The sequence below is a fragment of the Peromyscus californicus genome, unplaced genomic scaffold (assembly GCF_007827085.1).
Source record: "Peromyscus californicus insignis strain IS unplaced genomic scaffold, ASM782708v3 Scaffold_17__1_contigs__length_78620276, whole genome shotgun sequence".
In the NCBI taxonomy this organism is placed as follows: Eukaryota; Metazoa; Chordata; class Mammalia; order Rodentia; family Cricetidae; genus Peromyscus; species Peromyscus californicus.
The window spans coordinates 38,408,035-38,418,632 of NW_026294469.1; the positions used below are offsets into that span (position 1 = coordinate 38,408,035).

Sequence of the window (10,598 nt, forward strand, 5' to 3'; positions counted from 1 at the left end):
CATTAGGATCACTAGGGTCCCCTAGCACAGCAGGTGCACCACGGCCCCACAGATGCTGCATACTCTGACCTTCAAGCGCCCCTGGCTTTCGGATTCCACCACCTCCCTCTCTCTGTTATCGCCCCAGCCCAGCCCGCAGTTTGGCCGTTCTGTTTTAACCAAACTTGTGGATGGGGATGGGAGGGGCTGCTCTGGTAAGCGCGTGTCCAGTGACTAAATGCCCATTCCTTCATTATCATCTATGGTGCCAACTGTTCGAGAGTCCCGCAGATGGCATCTTCTCTCTTACACATGCAACACCTTTGACTGAAGTGGTAAGAGTGGCCTCTTCCTTAGGAAGCAGGCTCTCAGATTTAAGAACGTATGAATCCAAGAAGGTGCCTTCTTAGGGAAGTAACGTATCGTAGTAGTTAAGCATAGGGCTTTAGAGCCAGATAGCCAACATCTAACATTTATGTCTTTATCATGTCACTATTAGACCACCGTGTATTTCCGAGCACTCAGGAGGCTGAGGCAGAAAGATCTCTGTGAATTTAAGGCCAGCCTGGTTTACAGAGTGATTTCCAGGATAGCCAAGGCTACACAGAAAAACCCTATCTCAAAAAAACTGTATATATATATATATATATATATATATATATATATATATATATATGTGTGTGTGTGTGTGTGTGTGTGTGTGTGTGTGTGTGTGTGTATATATATAGTATTCTTTAACAAGTAACCCCTAACTCATCAGTGCCTCAATTGCTTACCCATAAAATAGGGATGGTAATAAATACTATCTGCTTCAAAATGATTTAACATGTTAACATGTGAAGTGTGCTCTGGTGTGGGACAGAGAAAAACCATTATTTTTATTTAAAATAGGTTAATTATAAATGCGATCTCTTTCTAAAAAAGAAAAGGGGATATGATATAGATATATAGGATATAGAGATGGTAAGATAAAAGGGTAGATTAATGAACCTACTTTTAAAGAACAACAACTTGTTTAAAATGTTTCACATTGGTATAGATTTTAGTTTATGTTTAAAATGGTTTACATTGGTATAAATTTTAGTTTATTGATACAAACTTAAAGTTAATTTTGTTATACTGTATATATATTTCTATTCTTGTTTGAGGTATTATGCTTATGTAACTCATTTAAAATTGTAATGGATAATTAAGAAATAGATTAATAATTAGTCATCTATGATAATCATATTTATAGCCATGTTAGTTAAGTCTTCTAGGTATACATAGATATATTTCAGATAGATAGGTAGTCTTCAAACACTTCAAAGACCTACAGAATGTGGCATTTAAAATGTTTTAAAAATTTAGACGTTCTGGACAGTGAGACATGTCTGCACCTGGCAGCACTGGATTTACTTTGGAGAGGAGGATGGGCATCGAAGGCACTCCATATGGAGTTTATCTTCACCTTGGCAAAGATAGCCATTCGGGCAAGAAACTGTTCTTGCCTGGACTGCTTGATCGACTGGACATGCAAGACCCATGGAAGGATGACCACTGAACTTCGCTTGACAAGACGGTCCTTCAGGTTCCTGCTTCACAAAGAAAACTGCCAGACATTCTACAGGACACTGAAAAAAATGACGGAGAGACTTTAGCCCTGTGAGCTGAAGACAGATGCCCCAACTTTACAAAGGAACATTAGGTGACTGTCCAGGCTGTCAGCTGTCTCTGTCTACCCTGCAAGACTCCCGAAAGTTGCTTACATCCTTCTCCCATTTCTCAGGTAATATTATATCCTTCTGAGGTCTTTGATGTGGTTGAAGACTAGATAGTTGTAATTTCCTCAGTTATGATAAAAGACAAGTTAGATATAAAACCTTAAGCTCACAAATTTAAGATAGATAGGATATCTTCTTTAATATTGTAACTGTAATTCTTGCTCGATAATTGTTTTGTTATATGTAATTTTACTATGTTAAAATTAAAACCTTCCTTTTTAAAAAAACAAGAAAAGGGGAAGTGCTGTGGGTATTGCTCTATATAAATAAAACACTGATTGGCCAGTGACCAGGCAGGAAGTATAGGCGGGACAAGAAGAGAGGAGAATTGGGGGAACAGGAAGAAGAAGGGGGAGACACTGCCAGCCACCACCAGGACAAGCAGCATGTAAAGATGCCAGTAAGCCACGAGCCACGTGGCAAGGTATACATTTATAGAAATGGGTTAATTTAAGATATAAGAACAGTTAGCAAGAAGCCTGCCATGGCCATACAGTTTATAAGTAATATAAGTGTCTGAGTGATTGTTTTACATGTGGGTTGTTGGACTGCGAGGCTTGGTGGGACCTGGAGAAACGCTCTCCAGCAACAGTGCTCATAATAGGCTTAGTATATATTAGGTATTCCTAAGAGGTCTGATAAATAAAGTTAAAACTACTCCATGACACTCATTACATAAACACACACTCTGACTCAGGATGCGTCCACTCAGCTTTATTTACTCCTCCACACCCTGTCTTAGTAAGCATCAGTGTTACATGCAAAGACCACACATGCTAAGTTAATTGTTTCACTCACTAGATGAAATATCACTTCAAATCTTCAGTATGTGGATTTCAAATTAAGTGTGCAATCAAGAATTAATGGTCTGAAGATAATTAACCCTCACATGGAAAATAATTTTACAGAGAAATCTTTATTCCTTTTGAGGCCATGAGAAATTACTTTTTATGTATTAGATTTTGCTCCTGCAATGTAATAGCAGGTTGGTGAGCTGTTGGGGTCTGAGTTATTCTCCAGGGTGAGAGAAGCCTTTGATCGTATTAACCTCCTGACCTAGAACTAGAGTTCACAGGAGAGTGCCTGACTTCCAAGGAGTCCTGTACAGCACAGCATTCCCATACTGGCTCACACTAGAGGCGGACTCTTCCCCCTCGGTCCTGAGGGCACGGCTTCCATCTCTTGCGTCATCTGTCTCTTCTGTCCCTTGCAGGTCCTCATTTATAGTGACTTTTTAAAATTTTAAATAGAAATTTAAATTAAAACCTAAAATGGCATCTTAAATAAGATAAAAGCCCATTTTGTTATTCTGAAAAATATACCCGTGCAGGTGTTTGAAATTTGAAATTCAAAATGCTTTGAAATGTAAGCCTGATATTTGAGACGTGATCCTATTGTACATCCCAGACTAGCCTCGGATTCGAAACCCTCCTGCTTCAGCCTCGCTCACTGTGTGATTATAGGATGCACTTACTTAAAATTTAAAAAAAAAAATTAATGCCACTATGACACCAAAAACAAACCAATAAAACAACAACAACAAAATAAACTATAGTTTTATGGAGTGGATCACAGTCAAATCTAGGATCACTAAAATTATTACATGAAGTTACCATCAGAACATGTATATAGTATGTATCTGACACATAAATTAGGTACACATTCAGACTTGACCCCGAACTTTTAAAAATTCAAAATCTAAAACACTTACTGTCCCAAGCAGTTCAGATAAGGGATGCCCAACCTGTCTGAAGAACTGCCCTCTCAGGATCACACACAGTGCCGTGTCCCTCGCCTCACTGAACTTCAGCCTTCATTCCCCCCACCTCCTCCTCACAGGGCTGCCTCGTGTGTTCACTTATGAATATAAATCACCACTATGGATCTTATTTCAAAAACACCAACAGTGGAGGTCAAGGAGATGGCTCAGCTCAGGTAAGGGCACTTATTGCCAAACCTGACGCCCTGAGTTAGTTACCTAGGAACCCACATGATGGAAGGGGAGAGTCGACTATACACACACACACACACACACCACACACACACACACACACACACACACACACACACACACACACACACTAGATTAATGTAAATTTAAAAACTAACAGTAGATCTTCCATCAGACCCAGCTCTCCCACTCCTAGGCATTTACTCAGAGGATGTCAAATGAACATACCACCACAGAGATATTTGCACATCGGTGCCATCAGGACTACTCACAGTAGCTAAGCTATGGAGCCAACCTCGGTTATCTGTGCTACTTGGGTTTTGTCAACTTGACATAAACCTAGACATATCTAAGAAGGGAAAGTATTTCTCCTACTTTTAAAATTGAAGAGAGATGTTTTTCATATAATGTTTTCTGATTACAGTTTCTTCTTCCACAACTCCCCCAGATCCTCCCCCATCTTCCCTCCCACCCAAATCCATAGCTCTCCCATTATAAAACAAATAGACATCAAAAACGATAATAGATCAAATAGATATTAAAACAAACAAACAGAAGAAAAAGAGCCAATGAAAAAGCAAAAGAAACATACAGGTGCAAACACACACGCTTTCACACACACAGAAATCCCATGAAAACACAAAACCTGAAAACAATAATATATACATAAAAGATCTGTAAAGAGAAAAAAACATCCAAAATACCACTGAGTTCATTTGTGTTGGCTGTGTACTGCTGGGGGGTGCGCAGAGGAAGAGTGCAGAATGAGGAATCTTAATTAAGAAAATATCTCAGTAAGATTGTCCTGTAGGCAAGACTGTGGGGTATTATCTTAATGATTAATGTAGGATGGCCCAGCCCACTTTGGATGGTACTATCCCTGGGCAGGTGGTCCTACACTGTATAAGAAAGCAGGCTAAGCAAGCCATGGGGAGTAAGCCAGGAAGCAATGGCCTCTGCTTCAGTTCCTGCCTCCAGGTTTCTGCCTTGAGTTCCCACCGACTCCATGATGGACTGTTTGTTACCTAGAAGTTTAGGATGAAATAAATCCTTTCTTTCCCAAAGTTGCTTTAGTTGTGGTATTTTATCACAGCAACAGAAAAACAACTAAGATTCTACGTAACAACAGAGGAATGGATAAAGAGAATGTGGTTGTGGTATGGATACACAGCAGAACTTTTTCAGCAATAAAAAGTTATGTTGTTAGCAGGAAAATGGATGCAACTGGAGAGAATATAAATTATATAATTAAGCAGGTCTCAGAAAAGCAAATGCATGTTATCTCTCATATGTTGTTCCTAGGATGTATAAATATATATGCACATAAAATCATGTGTGTATGTATGTAAAAAAGTTATGTAAAACTGTCTAAAGAATGAAGGAGAGAAATGGGAGAAGGAAGAGGTGAGAGAGAGAAGGGTAGGGAGTTGTGGGGGAATTGTTGACCAGTATGCACTTTGTATGAAAATGTCAAAAATAATAAAATAAAAATAGTAGAAATTGCCATGCCCTTCTCAGCTTAAGTAAATACTATTTCAATAAAGGTATTAAAAGCTGATTATCAAAACTGAGGCACTAATTCTTTCTAGTTGGTAATGGATGATTTTCAGAAAGAAGTGGTACTCATTTCCAATTATCTAATGCTATGCCAGCCTCTGAAGGACACAAAAGTGAGACAGAGTAAGGCGTGCTTGGTGTTTTGATAAGCACTGTGTTTCATTCTTCCTTTCTTTCTATTTTTGTTCTTTCAAGACAGTGTTTCTCTGTGTAGCTTTGGAGCCTGTCCTGGATCTTGTTCTGTAGACCAGGCTGGCCTCGAGCTCACAGAGATCCGCCTGGCTCTGCCTTCCGAGTGGTGGGATTAAAGGCGTGTGCCACCACCGCCTGGCAATGCAGTGTTTCTTGAGGGGCAGATTAAACAAGTTATCAGATGCAAACAAAGTGCTGTCAAATTACAGTGAAATTAAATACAAGCCAGATAAAAATAAAACTACTTCTCTAAATTGAGTGCAATGTCAGAATCGCCCAAGGAGCTGGTAGAAACCATGGGACACCTCCAGACAGGAAGGGAGCATGGTAGGGGGATCAGGCACCAGCTTTTAAACCTCCTCAGAGTGACTCTAAATTAATAACCAAGATAGACTTATTGTTGTACACACACACACACACACACACACACACACACACACACACACATATATATATATATATATATATATATATATATAGAGAGAGAGAGAGAGAGAGAGAGAGAGAGAGAGAGAGAGAGAGAAAGAGAGAGAGAGAGAGAGAGAGAGAGAGAATTACAAATACCTAAGGACACTTGGTTCCTTTCGTGGATAAATTTAACTTATTATTAACACTGGTTATATATGCTTAAGCAATCAACCTAATCTCTCTACACTTTGATTTCTCACTTGTAAAATGATTATATGAATATCACTAGTTCTTTGTAACAGCTGTATTAAAATCAAATTCTACATGCCAAGTATTTACCACAGTAGCCTACACCGAAAACTTGCTCCACAGTCTGCTTGCAGTACTATCATTGCTGCTGCCCACTGTCCACTCTCGGGACTCTCACTGCTGCTGCCCACTGTCCACTCTCGGGACCATTGCTGCTGCTGCCCACTGTCCACTCTCGGGACCATTGCTGCTGCCCACTGTCCACTCTCGGGACCATTGCTGCTGCCCACTGTCCACTCTCGGGACTCTCACTGCTGCTGCCCACTGTCCACTCTCGGAACCATTGCTGCTGCTGCCCACTGTCCACTCTCGGGACCATTGCTGCTGCCCACGGTCCACTCTCGGGACGCTCACTGCTGCTGCCTCCTTACCGCTTTCATTTTTATTGTCACTGTTTCTGCCACAGAAGACAGCAAATTCCTTCCAGCCTTAAGCTATCCTCCATGTAAACGTGACACCAGCACTTCACCGGGCTTTTCCTAGGACCCTTAACAACCTGCAAAGATTGACCTGCATGTGTTTTCCTTGTTGCCTGTGCCTCCTCGGCACCATTTTTATGTTCCACAATTTCCTTTCCTACCTTGAAAGAAAAGAGTTGTCAATTTCTGCACAAGGGAAAGAAAAGAGTACATCATTTCCCTGGGGCCATGAGACGCTGTGGGAAATGTCTTCTTCCTTGCCTGAACCTCATCAAAATCTGCGTCTAACTTTCCATCCCATTCCAGATCTCCTCTCCCTATTCAGTGCCTCACTGCCACTCAATTTATCTCATGTTTTAGAAACTGAGCAGGTTTTGGTTTTTCTTTTCTGACCTCTGAATGGACCCTTGGGGACTGTGGGTTTTTTTTCCAAAACATGAATTTTATTTACATAAAATTATGCCATGGCCTATTTCTCTACTGCATCCAGCACACTCATCTACAAGATAAGTGTAATGACAAGAATTATTAACAAGTTTTTATTTAATAACATTCCCACCATGGTAGAGGTGTAACAACATCACACCAAAAAGTATATCTTTGTAACAGAGCCACGGCCCACTCCCAGAGGACAGAACACTTCCTTTTAGCAAGGTCAGATGCAGGAACATCATGCACATATCTTTCTATATAAGAATATAGATAACCATACTTACCTGGCAGGGGAGATACCATGATCACGAAGGTGGTTTTCCCAGGGCGAGGCTTATCCATTGCACTCCGGATGTGCTGACCCCTGCGATTTCCCCAAATGCGGGAAACTCGACTGCATAATTTGTGGTAGTGGGGGACTGCGTTCGCGCTCTCCCCTGTAAAAAGAAAGTTAAAAAAAAAAAAAAAAAAAATTAAAAAAAAAAAAAAAAAAAAAAAAAAGAATATAGATAACCACTGGGAGTTTAGCTCAGTTGTAGAGTGCTCGACAATAAGCGAGAGATCCTAGGTTCAATCTCTACTAATGGCAACATTTTATGCATGCACACACACACACACACACACACACACACACACACACACACACACACATGCCGAATTCCTGGAGTGTAGTCTTACACAGAGGCTTATGCTGACTATTTGTGGGGGGGGGGGGGCGTGTTTTTTGTTTTGTTTTGGTTTGTTTTTTTGTCAATTTGACTGACACAAGCAAGGGGTCATTAGGGAAGCGGGAACCTCAACGGATTAATGACTTCATCAGATTGGCCTGTAGGCAAGTCTGTGGGGGCATTTTTTTAAATTAATGGTTGATTTGGGAGGACCCAACTCACTATGAGAAGTGCCAGCCCTGAGCAGATGGTGTTGAGTTATATAAGAAAGCAGATTGATGAAGCCATGGGGAGCAAGCCAATAAGCAAGTGTCCTCCGTGCCCTTTGCTGCAGTTCCTGCCTCCAGGTTCCTGCCTCCAGGTTCCTGCCTTGGCTTTCCGCAATGATGGACTGCAATCTAGACTTTGGAGGCAAATAAAATGTTTCCCTCCCCAAGTTGCCTTCAGTCACTGTGTCTTTATCACAGCGGTAGAAACTAAGACAAGGCTCTTGTGTGTTAAAGCCAACTGGATTTCTAAAGCCTCCCGAATAAGTGTTCTGAGTCGTCACCAGCCTCACCCAGCATTACCCGTAGCCACCTATGTATACCTATACAGTTGTTTTCATTACAGACCATTCCTTCTGGGTTCATATCCAGGGCCTGAGATCAACCGTGATTAGCAATGAGAATACCAATGGCCAAAATGTCAAATGAATATACAAGAGGAGGAAGCGTAAAGCCCTGAGCACAGACAGCCACGGAAGCCAACCTCAGATGCCTCGGAGGTAATTATGAAGTGTTTACTACTAAGCCATGAGAGGCTAAAGCATACCACCTTACATTTAAGTTTGGTTCTAAAGATGAAAAGGAAAAGCATGGTAGGATGACATGGCTGAAGACTGACTCACATATGCACAGCACAGCCCCGACCACTTGTAAACATGTGGTGTGCAGGCATTGCCTTCAGAGAGTCCAGAGAGTGGGCAACTCGATCCCTTTCTTCCTCTTCCTTTGTGTCACTGTAACCCAGGACTTACCACCTGGGAGTAAGAATACACCCAATGCTATCTGGCCAGAGGTACTCCACCCCTCAGTCACAGTCTGGCAAGCCAAGGGACCACTAGCTCTATGGCTTGAGGAACTTTACTTCTATTGACAAATATAACAAGATGGAAAAAAGAAAGACAGAAAAACAAAGGGAAACCCCTGGGAAGAGTATGGGCATTTTGGTTTAGGATTAAAATTTAGTTCTTACACTAGCATTTAACCATTCATCCCTAGTCAAAACTTCAAAATAGACTTCTATGCTTTGCCAACTTCAATTTCTCTTATTTAAATGATCACAGAATAAAATACACAATTTGAAATCCAACCTAGTAAATATGAGATGAAGAAGGGCAGTCACCAAGTGAGGTGAATGTGTTAGTGAAGGAAAATGCAATGTATTTGAGACATGTATTCCAGGACAGTCTTTAACCTCATTGATTTCTGCTGTTTGGAGGATGTACTCTGGCAAAGAAGAGTTGCCTCTGGGCACACATTACACAGTCAAATAGAAAGAGACAGTATCTGCCAAAAGAATGTATAATCTTCAGAGTGCAGATAAACACCGTCCACTCACACACTTGTTAGTATGCACAAGCATACAGCCTGAGTGTGGAGAGAAGATTTGGTATTCTGGGTGCCGAAGCGCCAAGTGGGGCATCAGTGGGCACACGGAAGGGAGCTCAGTTACTCCAGAAACTTTTCTGGTAACTTCGTACAAAAATCTATTGTTTATTAATTATCAGCAAGAAATGCACCATATGCTAGGGATTTCAGCAAATACTCTGACTCATCTTCACCCCAGGCACAGAGAACAGCAAAGGACAAACAACAATCCTGGAGGAGGTAATATTAGCTGCACCGTGTCGTTTAAAGATGAAATGCCCTTTGTAACAACAGAGTGCCTCAGGGAGATGCTGCACATATCTCAGGAGCAAACTGATGATGTTTCTGATTCCCCTGGGCATATACTTCTCTACTCTCAGTTTCAGGGAGATTGTGTGGTGCAGAATTCTGATGGAGTCTTTGTGAGCCCAGTCTGAGCTTTCACTGAAATACCACAGGCTGAATAAGTAAATTAGAAGAAAAAGAATGCTAGAATGTTACCAAGTGTTGTAGAGTTGATTCGGCCCATGGAGATGCCAGAGAACACACCTCGGTGTGCAAATGCAGGTGTAGACAGGGAACCACAGGCTGTTCACACAGGACACATGAGGCTGAAGCTTAGAGAAACATCAAAGCAGAGGCCCTGCACTCCACCCAAGCTCCATGTTTATCTGTTTATACTGGGCTTCCAGCGATGATTAAGAGAAATCAGAAAGCCTGGTGTAGGTTACTTTGAGAGACATCATAATCATCTCAAAAAGCTGTGCTTTCCTCTTTGTTCAGAGGGAGTAAAGAAAGGAATGTACATGCATGTGTGTGGCAGGCACCATGGCAACAACCAAGGGCTTTAACATGTGTGACTATGATTCATCACCAGAAAAGAAAATCTATTTGGTTTGTTTTTACCCTGGTCTATAGAAGCTCACAGAAAACTGCCATGTGAAGAGGTCAGGGGACTTTCTGAGAATCAGTGACTTGATAAGTGGAAGAAAATGATTATAAAACTGACTCACTCACTCTGACTCTAAGGCTGGTGGACTTGTGACCACAAATCTTATTTTCCTAGATGGAGGGACACACAGAGGCAGGGAGGCCTCTCAGAGCACCTTGAAATGAAAATGCTTTTACTTAGGATCAACTCACAAACTATATACAAACAAACCAACAGCAGAAAAAGCCAAATGAATTCTCTTCTGATAATAAAATGTCCAATCAAAGAGAAAGAAGCCGTAGGTGTTTCCCAGAAGAACTTTATTACTCAGGAGAGTGAATGGAAGAGCTTCAGAGGA

General features: G+C 41.3%; 1 non-coding gene across 1 annotated transcript; it reads left to right on the forward strand.

The window, feature by feature from the left end:
• Window positions 1-7,286: 7,286 nt before the first annotated feature.
• Window positions 7,287-7,450, forward strand: LOC128113117 (U1 spliceosomal RNA). Its single transcript, XR_008219343.1, has one exon. It is a non-coding gene; the product is annotated as a U1 spliceosomal RNA (small nuclear RNA).
• Window positions 7,451-10,598: the final 3,148 nt, after the last annotated feature.